The sequence below is a fragment of the Triturus cristatus genome, chromosome 3_1 (genome assembly GCF_964204655.1).
Source record: "Triturus cristatus chromosome 3_1, aTriCri1.1, whole genome shotgun sequence".
Classification (NCBI taxonomy): Eukaryota; Metazoa; Chordata; class Amphibia; order Caudata; family Salamandridae; genus Triturus; species Triturus cristatus.
Window position 1 is genome coordinate 613,247,928 of NC_140583.1, and position 14,545 is coordinate 613,262,472.

The following is a 14,545-nucleotide window of genomic DNA, read 5'->3' on the forward strand; positions in this document are numbered from 1 at the left end:
GCCGCTAAAGCGGCGATAATGGGCTTGATAATATGCCCGTGAGAATTCCAATAGAAGCCCATGTTGACACCAGAACATGGGCTTCTATTGGAATTCTCAAGGGCATATTATCAAGCCCATTATCGCTGCTTTAGGGGCAGTTTTCTGCCGCTAAGGCGGCGTTAACCGTAACGCCGTTTCTTGATAATATGCCCCTGAGTAAGGTGGAAGAAAAGAAATGGGCAGTGAGATAAGGAGTGGGGCTGAGAAGAGTGGATATACAGAGGAAGAAAGCAGCTGAGGAGAAAAGGGCAGCGGGTGTGTAAATGGTGAGGTAAAGTGGAGGGATTGGAAGTAAATATAAGGGAAAGTGTGAGAAAGGCACCACAAGGTCTCCTCTGGTAAAAGGGAAAACAACTAGGGCTTTTCAGATGCAATTGTATGCATTTCTTACACGCTGCTCATTGCCAACACAATTCCATTCCTGCCAGAGGAAATAGATTGGTGTGAATAGAAACGTGATGCACAGGCAAGATATCAATCAATCAATCAATCAATCAATCCGAGATTTGTTTAGTGCACTACTCCCCCGTAAGGATCTCAAGGGGCTGGGGGTAGGGGAGTACATCTGTTACGGGGAAGCTTCTTTGAAAAGTTGAGTTTTAAATAATTGGTAGAACATGTATTGTGGGTCACTAGAACATGGGCCAAGTCTTTTCGGTGATCATCAACCTTCACATTTTGACCTGTTGATCATATTTTCCTTTAGAAAATAAGGAACTGGGGAACACACCTGATTCTGAGGTCTTAATGGTGAAACTTGTTGTGTCTATCTTTTAGCAAGGGACTCAAAAACGAAATGTGCATAAAGCAGAAAACCAGAGCCTAGCAAGAGAGGAAACCACCAGTGCTGCAGTGTTTTTTGAAGAGTGCTTTCACCTGCTTTAACTTCACACTGCAATTCTAGCTGTTAAGTTCTGAATACCCTACAGCGCGTAGGTGGCGCTACTTGAAACAATAACACTTAAAGTACTGTAAAACCGTGCCACAAAACCCAAAAGTGCAGGCGACATAAAGTTTTAAAAAAACACTTTGCAAAAAGAATGCATTTTGCACTTTACTGCTCACGCCTGATAAATTTGCCATTAAACCATGAGTTTTATTTGAACACCTTTTATTTGTACTTTTCTTGCTTCATTTTATGAATAGCTTCACCCCCAAAACCGAAGATAATTAAGACGGGCAAGAAGTGCAGACTCCACTAGTAACTTTTAACAAGTATTGGCAAAGCCAACAGGATTGGCATTGGCTGCCAACGCTGGTTTTGTATATCATATTTTTTGAAAAACGTAATTGCTAGAGGAGCTGCTGGGGCCTCATCAAAATAAAAACAAACTGCCTAAAAGAAAAAAATGGGGTAAAAAAGCACACAAAGTAGCCCTTGGCGTTCAATGAAACCACGTTGTGTACAGATCTGCTCTTTGTGGAAGCCTAGAGTGCAGTCTCTCACAGGGAGGGTAGTCAGTGGCTGAAGAATGAGGCCATAGAGTGCGGAAAAAAATGTCGGTGACACAAAAACAGACTTTCAAACTATTGAGAAAGGAGTTCACAAAACGTTTGAAATTAAAATTATTTTTGGTGTAGTAAATTGAAGGAGCTTTCCTCATACTGGCGCCACACATAAATGCACACATCTTCACAAATCATAACAGTAGAAATACCTATCAGTCATGTAATAAAACCAGCATGCTTCGCTCTACGCATGACAAGTGTGCATGACACTGTCAGAAATACATTGAAAAATTGAAAAATGGTTTCTTGGGCCAAACTTGCAAGTGTCATATTCTATAATGAACAGCTCAGGCTGAACTGAACCCTTCTGTTTTCCCGCATGTTTTAGACTCAAAGGGGATTATCTATGAGAGGCTTGGGATGCCGGAGTATCACTTTCTGCGAAGTTCTGGCGGCGCAAGCCTCTCAATCATATATATGAGGGGAGGGAAAGCCGGCAAAGCAGTGCAAGCCGCTGCCTTGCCTTACTCTGGGTCAAGGAGGCAATCCATGGTATGTTGCGGTGGGTTTACCCACACGGCACCCGTGGATTTCGATGGTGCCCCAGATTTACTTAATCATGTAACCCTGGGGCAGAGCCAAAACCTTACACCCCCCTAAACAGGAAAAATATTTTTATTTCTCCTTGTTTTTTTCTCTTTTCATGTGTGCTGCAGAAGGAAAACGTCTCTCTGGATTGTTTTAGTGCAGGAAGGTGACCCTTCCTGCACAAAAATAATCCTGCCTGCAATGGAGGCACCGTTTCACCAGCAGTAGCTACTCCGTTAAGGTGGAGAAGCGTCACCCCACTGCTCTGTCAGAAGTGCAAACAGGAAAAATAAAATGCTAATAAAAGAAGATTATTATAAATTTATTTTTCTTATCTGAGTCGAGTCTAGGATAGATCCATCCTGATGAACAGCATCTTGAACCAGGGAGGAGTTGTGGGCACTGTAGGTGCGCATGTCGGTTTGACCAGCCGTCTTAGGATAGCCAAACTGACATGTACACTTACGTCTTTCCAACCCAAGCTGTGCTGCACAGCTGGGTGAAGAACTGCCATAGGCTCCCAGTCCCTTCGTGAGCGCCAAACCAGGCCGCTCAGACCAATCCTGGTGCTCCTCACATGCTGGTAATGCCATTAACAACATGAGAGCAGTGTCTGGATTGGCCATGGGGTGCCTGGGAGCCTGTGCATTGGCTACTGAAAGTCGACAGTAGCTGAGGAGCAGAAGTCCACAGAAGCGGTGGCTGGTAGGTACGTTCTATGTTTTTCCTATTTTTCTCCCCCGTGCTGCCCTTGCACTGCCCCAGCAGTTTTCCTTCATGGTAGCTGCCACTGGTGCCTACGTTGGTGCTACGCAGTAAATTGTGCACCAGTGCATGGGGAAAGGACAGTAAGCGTAGGGCAGCGAAGCACTAAGACTTGGGGCGCTGCTCTAAGCCAATAATTCATAAATGAGGCCCTAATTGTGCACTGGACTTCAGATGTTGAAAGGAACTGGTGCTCCTCAACTTGCATTATAGAGCAGTAAATTACCATATTTTTTCTAGAGAAAGAGGTGCATTATTATAATCCATTATATACAAAAACATATCCTAACAGAAGGCACTAATCTCGAGGGACAGTTTGTGTGTTGTTATTAGAGGCTGAATGGAAAGACTAGAACAATAATTCCTTTAGCCAAACCTGAGTTAAGCACCTTTATGGGATAACTTTTGTAGGATGAGTTATATCAGATTTCAGAAAGGTTAAATGCACAGGTCTTGTAACTCTAATATGAAAAGGGCCTTCCAAAAACAATGGTCCTGGTGTACTGTGTGTTTTGTTATCACATTGTAACTGTTATTGATAGTTTCATCACTGTAGCCAGAGAAACATTTCTTTTATAAGCACATGTGTATCCTAGGAAGTGGATCAAAAACAAAAGAGGGGAGGTAGAGGTATAAGCTAGGTCCACCCTCCAAATGTAATAGTAGACCTGAAAACCCGAAGTGTTCTGCCCTCCCTGGAGAGGTAGGTAGCTTGGACTGCAGCGCAGGCACATCAGGCTTACCTACACCTGCCCCAGACTCCCCAGTGTCTCAGGGTGAAAGCATCCTCTGAGGGATCTCATCTGCTCTCACGGTTACTCTGTCGTTGGACATTGCTCTCGCTATCACAGCCTCCACAATACCAAACATCTAAGGTCATTATCCAATAAACAACCCATAATTAGATTGTTGATTAGTCCAACAGCGGTCTCTCTGGTGTCTGCACCTACCTGTACAGAAACCTGAGAGGCCATTTTTCGTTCTACAATTTAACTAAAAAACTTCTATTTCAACAGGTGATCCTGTTACTCAGCACATATAAAATAAACACACACAGTATCAATAAAACAGCACAAATGCATGTTGTGAACAACAAGAATAAAATGAATGTTTTTCCCATGGTTAAAATGTAATCTAATTAAAACTTAAAGCCTACTTCTATGTGCTATGCTAGGAGAGCATGGAGTAGCATAACTTGCATTTAGAGTTCTTAGGGAGAATGTGCGCACTGCATACCTGTTTACAGCCAAATACTGTAACTATCAATAATCAGGGAGGCCTTGTTCCCTGCGACAGACAAACACACATTGCATCAGCTCCTCTCGCACTCTGACTCAATATCAGCTGTCAGTGGAAAGTGCGATACAGCAGCATCTATGCCAGGCTGGATCTTCTCTGGCAGTATCCTGAATGATAATCTGGGGCGAAGGACCTCTCCTGACAAGTAGTCAAGTGACAGTCCTTTTATACTACATCTTATATTGTGGAGTCACTTACGAACCACTGTAGATACATTTAGAAGTTTAAACCTGCTGTAAGGTCATCATGGCCATTCACCATTTGATGACGTACCCAGTGTTATTTTTAGGTTCCAATGTGTACTGCAAACTCCTTTGGATCAAGGATTTGCGAATCCCTTCAACTACTGATACTGCTCTACTGAGCAAACACCAACAGATGAAACAGCACCTCACAGTTTTATATCTTCTCCTACTTTACATTGCCACTCAAACTCTTATGAATGCCATTCATTAATATTTCCCACATCACACATGGAATTTCCTTAGCACTCTTAAGATTTTTGTAGCATTGAACTGGAGTCAGCCCAAATGATTCAATTATAGCATCCATCACAGAGTTGAATGGCGGCAAAAAAACCAACTATCGCAGCTTCATTAACTGTGGTGTTAATGTGCTTAATAGAGCCACCACCTTCCCCACTTCACTCAAAAAAACTGCCTGGCAGATACTGATTTAAAGGCGATCAAAAAATTCATAAGATGAAGTTAGAATCTAGGTCCTTTGGAATTTGGAACATGGGCGTGTACTATTCAGTGATGCAGCACTTGCTAATGCTGCCTATCTCTTATGGGCCCATACTCACAGCAGTCGCAGCGAAGGCCATAGGACCGACTTATTGCTATGCCATTAGCAGAGCTACCATCTCTACCTTAGGCATCCAGGATACTGAACATGCCCTACTCTACGGGGTGCTCTTAACTTCTTTGTGCCAAAAGCCTCTGAATCAGCTTTCTCAAAGAGCAGTCTGTCTTCCATCTTTTACTAAGCACTTAGGGCCCAATTCACAAAGGGACTTATGTGTAGTAAAGTTACGTGTGAATAGTCTCCCCACTCGGGATGGAATCTATGCACAGTGCACTCTCTGCAGTGTGCCATGTGAAGATTCCACATGTGAAGTCGTTTTGTGAATCGGGCCCCACGTAAACTACTTGGACTCATTTTTGGTATACAGTGCTCTCTCAGATCTAGAGTTTTTAACCGACCTTGCTTGCCATCAGTGTCGCAGTAGTTCCCAAGAGTTAGTGTTAGTGAAGGGCAGTGCGGCCGTCCTATTGACAAGCATTGCCGCTGTTCTTGGACACAGAAAAATGAGATAATATCGCAAACTCACTATATTTGCAAGTGCCCTTCAGGATTTTAATTTAATGTGATAGTGAAGTAGAGCAGTACAGGCCTACTGTTTGGAGTTGGAGGGTAGTGTAGGATAGAATGTCTAGTTCAGGAGCACATAGATCACTCACAACAAATATAATTATTCTTTTAATACAAATACATACTAATGAGTTTGTTATAAATTATTCACTTTTTTCTGATAAAGATTGTATTTTATTGAGTTTCTTAAGAACAAAAAATGCATTACAGAAGGATAGCATAATCACAAGGACAATGCCCCTAACCGTCATCGAATTCAGAAAATAGCTGACATGGATAAGTTTGCAAACGCTGACAATACCATGGCAACATTACATACCGTCAGGTCAATGATGCGAAAATATTGACTATATCTTAATATAATAAGATAGTGAAAGGGACATAACAGAGCTAAACAGTAACAAGCCTGGTGAAGTTGGAGAGGCAAAGGAAGTGAAGGCAAGCCGTGTAGGGGGGTCTTGAAAGAAGTTGTTGCTCCATATATCAGAGGAGCTCTCCTGAGGCAAGATCTGAAGCAGAGACGAGGTTCGATTGGTAGGTGAGAACCAGGATTGGCTATGGAGATACGCTTAGGGGGGGATATTTACTTAGATTTTGTGCCATGTTTGCATCACAAAAGTGGCTCAGATCAACGCAAAATCTTTTTTTCCCAATTTATTTTCCAGTACTAAACTTGTTTAGCGCTGGAAATAACGGAAAAGTAATGCGAAGCTGCGCATGGCACTGCTTTGCATTACTTTGCGCCACGGGGGCGTACCAAGGTGGTGCATGGGTGTTCACTCAAGGTTTCTCACGCTAAACCCAATTTACTAAATAAAGTAGATTGGGGTTAGTGTGAGGCAGCTGCTCCCTTTGCAAGTAGGCGCAAGGAAGGAGAAATGCTTCCTTTTCCAACTTTGCATGTGTGTTGCATCTTACAACACATACAAAGTGGTAGAATTGTTAAAGTGAGTCTGTGCATAGTATTTTGTGCTGGAAGGGTTCCTTCCAGTATAAAACCTATGCTAGACTCACGGAGACACCCTTGCACGATGGCTCAAAGGTGTCTCCGTGGCGCACGGCGGCTGATTTCAGCACCAGCGCTCGTCAGAGGGGAGGAGAGAGCCTCAGATTAGTATATAGGGCGCTCCCCTCCTCTCTCCTTTTCATGCAGTGCAGCACAGCATTTGCGGCTGCTGCAGTGTGCTACGTGAAAAAATAGTAAATCTGCCCCTTAGTGTCTTTAAGGGGTTTGACATAAGACTGTGTATATGCAATTAAGATAGTGACTTGAAGCAGTTTTATAGCATTGCGTTAGTTTGAATGTGCATCTAAATTCTCAGTAATTTCTCTGTGCCCTCAAGGGGCTACATGCTTTTTAACAAGGGATACAATTGCAGAGTTACAATAATAATAATAATAATGTGTCTTTTTCATTTCAAGAGTTTTATTCATGCTTTCACGTGCTGCACCCGCCTTCCTGCAATACATTCTGGGATATGCTTCTCAGTTATCACCCAAATTTCTCTTTTCTTTGCCTTGCAGTTTACGCACATTTTAGTTACTGTAGGAGACAAGCACTTGCTTGTGCACACCCCTAATGCAAGATAATGCTTTTTTGATGAATGGCTGGATTTTAGCATGAACTCAATGACACTCTGAAGTCAAATACCTCCTCTGAGCGTCCTCTTTGCAACCACTTTGCATTTTAGTTTTCCAAGAAAAGCATCCTTAGTTTTATTGCTACTTCCAAGTACAGTCGCCTGCAGTATGCAGAACAGCTTTTGCAATTACTAACATTTCCAGCGTGGCATTCTCTAGCCCTTTGATCTCTACCCATAAACCACGAGTGCCCCAGGCAGAGAGAGCTTGGGACTGATTACCGGGGCCTAAGTTTAAGCAATAGTTGTTGCTTTCCCCCCCTAGGTGAGGAAGTAATTATTATTGCACTGTGCCCCACATACAGAGGTGCTGCAATGACTTGTACCTCATACCCTTGCTGGGCTTTACGACGTAATCTCTTAGTAAAGAGTTTTTCCCACTGGTCATATGGACCTTTGTTAGCTGACATGAAGCATTGAAAGTGTGAAAACATCAACAATACATTTGTAACTTGTAAAGCCCATGCGACTCCACAAGAAGGACCAGGAACAGCTGAATATGGTCAAAGGGTTTTATTTGCATTTCCAATCAGTCCAGTATATATGAAAACTAGTTCAACAAGTACATCAATACAATAGGTAAGGGGAAATATCGCAGTAAGTTAAGGCGCAACAGAGTGAGACACAGAATTGTGATAGCCACCCCACAACAGAAACACATTAAAGCAAACAGGTGTGCCATAAAGAAACTTCCCTTCTCTTTTCTAAACATAAGTCAGATATAGGGTCATCTATCAAGAGTCTCAAATTTGGGAGCATAGAAGGTGTCAACATGATTAGACTTCAATAGAAGTATTGGAAAAAGTAAATAAGTGTTTAGCATAAAGCTGCACACTTGCAAGAATATGGCAAGCAGAGAGGCCTGTTCCTCTCTAAGTCTGAGGGGGAAACACTGGTGACTCTAACAGTGTGAACACCAATTTAAAGTAACAGGAGATTCAGAAACGTCCTTATCTCCTTTCACACCACCAGGGACCAACGAATCCATTACTTGAGTGCATCTGTAACATCACTTCGATTTCCCAATACATCTTGCCATCCTCATACATGATGAATTGAAGACCTCTCTCAACCATTGTTTCTCCATGCACACTGCCTAATTTCCTTCCAGGGCCTCTATCGGCATTATAGTACAGACAATAAACCATTCTCTAACTAATACTAAACCTGCAAGACATAGAAAAAATGCTGGCAAAGGAAAATGCATTTCAACTGAGGCCTAAAGTCATGATAACTATAACTAAGCATTTTTGGCCATATGTACGAAGGCATTTTCCATTTCCTACTGGTCCGATTCAAAATTTCAGTCTGTTAGGAAATGCAAAATGCCATTTCAGAATGTACGAAAGGCATTTTCGGTGGTGCAGAATGTGATTTCTGTCTAGTAGAAATTGCATTTTGGAAACCGCTAAATGAAATAGCAAATAGGGATTTCCAAATAGCGATTCGCAAACACTATTTACAAAAAATTCACTTTTTGCAAATAGTCACAAAATAGCCATTTCGGAAATGCAATTACCATCAATCTGTATCAAGTGGTCACCAGGTGCAAACTATAAAAAGGCACCCAAGTTGCATCTGGCTGTTTGAGAATGGTGGCTTTGTATGTCTTGGCGAGGAGGATGAGGAATTTGGCCGGCAGGCCGAGAAGGAGTTGGAGACAGGAGAGAATATTTAGGGTGAGGGTCACCCAGTTTGAACAGACAGAGGAGATATATGAGAGGTACAGACTCAGTTGTGAGGTAATCCTGAATTACTTACTGAGTTACAAACTCAGCTTCAGACCCCAACACTCAGAAGCATTGAAGTCCCACCACATATGCAGGTATTGTGTTGTCTACACCTTTTAGCTTCTGGCAAGTACTAGGGGGTCATAGCAGTGGCGGATGGGAGGAGGTCACAAAGTGCATTTTCAGATTCTTTCACAGGTTTCTGGACATGGTTAGCAAAGTTAACTAATACATATCTTTTCCAAATACTGCCCCACAATATTTACAACAGACCAAATTAATGTTTTACTGGGTAGAACAGTTCCCCGATGTCATTGGCTGTGTTGATGGTACACATATTGCCATATGTCCCCCCTCAGCAAATTAATTCATATATACAAATAGGAAATCTTACACTCACTCAATGTACAGGTGTAGTGTGTGATGGTCATCCATCATAGCAGACCTTTTGGCCAGATTCCCAGGCAGCACCCATGAAGCCTTCATGTTCCGCCAGAGTGGAATAAATAACCAACTGTCTCAGGTTGAATTTGGTGATGGCTTTTTACTTGGTAAGAGAATTGCTGACTCAATCCATACAGTGCCCAGAGCTTTTTGTGTAATGTGACCTAATGGTTTCTCCTTCTCATGCTCTTAAAGGATACAGTGCATATGCCTTGCATCCGTGGATACTGACGCCATACTTGAGCCAAAGAACCAGAAGTGAAAGGCAGTACAACAGGGCACATAAGACAACAAGGTCCATCATAGAATAGATTTTTGGCATTCAGAAGTCCAAGATCCGCTGCCTCCATAAAACTGGCGGAGCACTACTTTACAGACCTGTGACATGTTGTAAAATCATTGCTAGTTGTGCCATTCTATACAATAACTCCATGAGGAAGAATGTAACCAACTTCAGCGTAGAGCCCAAGGTGCCGATTACGATCCGGTAAAAACCGGGTACGAACCGTCGGTCGGAGAGTTTTCTCCGTTCGACTCGTACCCGGTCGGAAAACTTTACAAACATGGAATTACGATTCGCACGGAAACACCATTTCCGTATGAATCGTAAAAAACACCGACCGACGAAAATATACGTACGAATGTGATCCGGGAATGCTGCGACGTGACGTCGGGACGCTTTCAGGCAGCGTTCCACGACCCAGGAAGTACGATTCGAACCGACAGCAGTCCGGACGGCGATATTTTCACGGCACCCAAAAAGTGCCGGAAAAGCGAAGTACGGCGCGAAACGACCAGAGTAGGTGGCCCGGTACGCGCCGTACCCCCCCCCCAGCCCTGTATGTACGCGCCGACCCCCCCCCAGCCCCCGTACGTACGTGTCGAACCCCCGTGTATGTACACCCCTGTACGTGTCGAACCCCCTGTGTATGTACACCCCTGTATGTGTCGAACCCCCCGTGTATGTACACCCCTGTACGTTCGAGTCGTACCCCCACCCGTGTATGTACGGTGCGTACCCCCAGCGCTACGCTACGCGCTGGGGGTACGCACCGTACATACACGGGTGGGGGTACGACTCGAACGTACAAGGGTGTACATACACGGGGGGTTCGACACGTACAGGGGTGTACATACACGGGGGTTCGACACGTACAGGGGTGTACATACACGGGTGGGGGTACGACTCGAACGTACAGGGGTGTACATACACGGGGGGTTCGACACGTACAGGGGTGTACATACACGGGGGGTTCGACACGTACAGGGGTGTACATACACGGCTAGGGGTACGACTCGAACGTACAGGGGTGTACATACACGGGTGGGGGTACGACTCGAACGTACAGGGGTGTACATACACGGGGGTTTGACACGTACGTATGGGGGCTGGGGGGGTCGGCGCGTACATACGGGGGCTGGGGGGGTCGGCGCATACGTACGGGGGCTGGGGGGGTCGGCGCGTACATACGGGGGCTGGGGGGGGTCGGCGCGTACATACGGGGGCTGGGGGGGGTCGGCGCATACATACGGGGGCTGGGGGGGGGTCGGCGCGTATGCGGGCACATGTCTCCATGGTTGCTATGGAAGTTCGGTGCGGACGGTGTTTTTTCCATACGGTTGTAACATCGGACGCACGGGATGGATCGTGATTCCGCGGTCGGACTTCACTTTTCACATTTGTACGGTAAATCGTCCGAGGACGTGTCGGACACATTTTCCGACCCGAGGAAGTGTGGGGAATAATTCCCAATGCGATTCGTATGGAGTTTTTCCCATGCGAATCGTAGTTGGCAGTTTGTACGGCACTTGTACGATTCGTACGGTAAAAAGACCGGATACGAGTCGTACGGGGAATTTTTTTACCGGATCATAATCGGCACCCAAATGTCTCAGATGAGGAATTACCACCACTACAGGTGCAGCAGGACGGGTCATGTGTAGTAGAGGGTCGTCCACACCGCATAGAGATCCCCAACTATTTTTGAGGTAAGAGTGATTACCATACCTGAGAAATAGACATGACACATGATGATAATGCATGGTGCAATATTTAGGTTGTGACAATAATGTATCTCTCCTTAATCAACTGTACTAATTGTGTATGTAACATTGTTTCATCGAAGCAACAAAGTATGTAATAACAAACAAAACAAAGTAGACTCATGATGCTGAGTGTTCACTGGATTACCTTTTACCCGCCTCTGGGGTTGGTTACCTTCTCTGTAACACTGGCCTGTGGAAGAGGGGGCATGGCAGATACAGAAGTGTTTCGGTATGTATACCTGGTACAGCTTCCTTTCTGAATAGATGTGGATCTGATACTAGAGCCGTCTTCACTCTCAGGTGGTGGTAGAATGTTGGGGATAGACAGTTTCTGTGTCTGTATGTTTTCAAGGGCGGTTGGCACTTGTATTAGCCCATGTACAACTTTTTACAGCAGTGCCTCATGTCATTTTGTATGTTGATAGTTTTTGCAAGTTTGGACGTGGCTACTGCCAATCGATTTATTGAATGAGTGAAGGCATCAAAGCATACCATTTGCTGCCTGTGTCTGCACCTTTGCAGATGTTGCTTCTTCTCCATGGCAGCAATCCAACTGTCTTTCCCTTTCTGCAATTGCAGCATTGACCTAGACAGGCTTTGCACATGCCTATTAACAGTCTTAATTTGTTTGGTTTTCAGGCGCTGCACTGAGATAATGGATTCCTCCAGGCCACCAATCACAGGAAAACTATATGCCATGTCGTCTGACACATTGTCATCGTGGACTGTTGCGGGTTAGTCTCTACAGTGTCTGTGTGTCCTGAGTAAATATGTGGTTGTGTTCCTGCCTTGGGATTGTCCCTTAGCAACGTCCACAAAGTCTGAGAGTGGTGCAATGGTTTCTCTTCTAGTATTTGGAGTTGGAGTTTATGAATTTGCATCTTTATAGTGTAGGATGCTCCACCTTAAGTTGTAGAATCACTTTCTCTGAAGGATAGTGGGCTAGACATTTGTGACTGTCTTTTTAGAGTGTGTAGTAACACTTGTGGGTGTGGCCGCCAGGTTTATGAAATTATTATTGCGCCCTAGGACCCATGACCCATTTTTAAATTGACAGGCGAAAGAATCGTGAAAAGTATATGATGTTTTCCATTTTAAGATTGTACAAATCAGTAAAATAAGGTTCCAGGTTTCAGTTAATAGTCACACTCTGCCCACCCGCTCTTCTTCATAACCTTTCTGCTCACACACTACCTTTGCTCTTTGCTGCGACTACTTGGCTGATGCATAAGTTTGTGCAAGGGACCATGGGTGCATGGGGGAAGTGAAACTGTGTCTTATGTCACAGCGCTCAGCTAAGGTCACCATGTCATCATGGCCCTAATTACCCAGAAATCTCTTTTTCAACTATAACAAAGTACATGCTCTGAGTTGTAGTTTTGATCCATATCAATGATACACATTGCCCAAATCTATTAGTCAAGGAAAGGGAAGTAGTGGCCATAAGTATGTCAAAATGTCCCTGAGGAAATGGATCAACTACTAATCATACCTTTAGCAGATAGAAGACATCCAGAGTGCAACTTTTCCTAAATTGCGATTCCCTATTAGGAAATCCCAATTTTGAGATTTCCAAATTAGCAATTTCCTGATTGCGAATTTGTAGCAATCGCTATAAGTAGAATCCACTGTTACAGACATCTACTTTTGTGAATCCCCAATAGCGATTTCTACCAATTTGCGATTTGGAAATCGCAAACACTTTCTCTTGCGCATATGGCCCTGTATGTGCACTTCGAATATATGGTTATGCATGCACAACTGTGACTTGAAAATGAACGCCAACCATGAGTAAAAGAGTACATGTTTACATCTACAAATATACCTTGATAGTGTAAAAACGTGAATGAAGAATAGAGGCCTTCATGTTTAAACTGAACATTAGTTCACACGTATATATCAATCTCTAGTCTCTACAGTGAATACATTTCATTAATACGTTTTAATGCTTCACACACGTTAATGAAGTTAAGGCACACCATGAATATAATGTCAAATACTTAGACAAAAATCAAGTATATCGAAGAAAACCTGCCCTTAGGGAATTAGATTGGATACAGCAAGAAATCTTTGTAGTTCCTTGTCTAGAAAAAAAAAATTGTTTCTGGAGACCCCTCACCCACCAGGGTTGCCCCCAGGTGGCATACTTCATCATTGGGGTTCCTATCAACCCTCTACGGATTGAGACGTGCTGCGACTTGCGAACTTCGTAGGAGCACTTTTTATTGTCGACTATGTGTAGTGCAGTGTTGCGGACTGGAAAGCGAAAGAAAATTCAAAAATACCTAACTAGTTGGTGACTCTTTTATTCCCGCCCCTAGTTTGTATGGTTAAAAATCAGGGGGTCGTTTACTGAGAAGAAACCTGACCTTAATGAGTCTGGTTGTCTCAGTAATGTGTTTTTGTCAACATGTTTCGAGCTGCTCCCCTAATAGCTCTTCATCAGGACTCCATGGGATCCAGCCCTGTGTGTGCCACTCCTAGTGAATCCTGTAATAAGGACACAAACCATGCACACCTAATGCACACTGTATACATGCAGTTCTAGTGATTAATCCGTGTCTGTAATTAGAAAGCAAAAATATATATTAAAAACAGTGTCCTGTCAGCCGTACTGGCAGGTCGCATTAGCATGATTGTGCATGCAGCTATCAAAATATCGCACCCGTATTTTGTGGGTGCTCATATGGTTTATCCTATGTGCTCAAATAGTGTGTCATGAACATGTCACACACTGTAATGTGTGACAGCACTCGTAAAATAGCACTTGTGAAACAAGACACCACGTGACAGTACAACATAAAACATAGAAAAGATAATCCATGTGACGTACTTTTGTGGATGCTATATTACTGCATCATGGTCAAAGGCACGGGTAGAGGTGCTTGTAGTCACAGACTAATAGAGGTAGGGGGAAAAAGGGTCTATATATCATGTACTCTTGTTGCTGCTTAACAGGTTGGTATCATACACCATCTGTACGAAAAAAAGGAAGAGATTCCGTCACTTACTTCGTCAAAGCCGCCTCTGGTACAGTAACCTACTTCTCTCCCTGGAGACCACATACTAACTGGTGCATGAGCCGTTTCCCTTTATAAAGCCCTTTCCTAACCATGCGGCAGGAAAAAAACACCCTGTCATTCTGCTTTGTAGTACTAGACCGCTCGG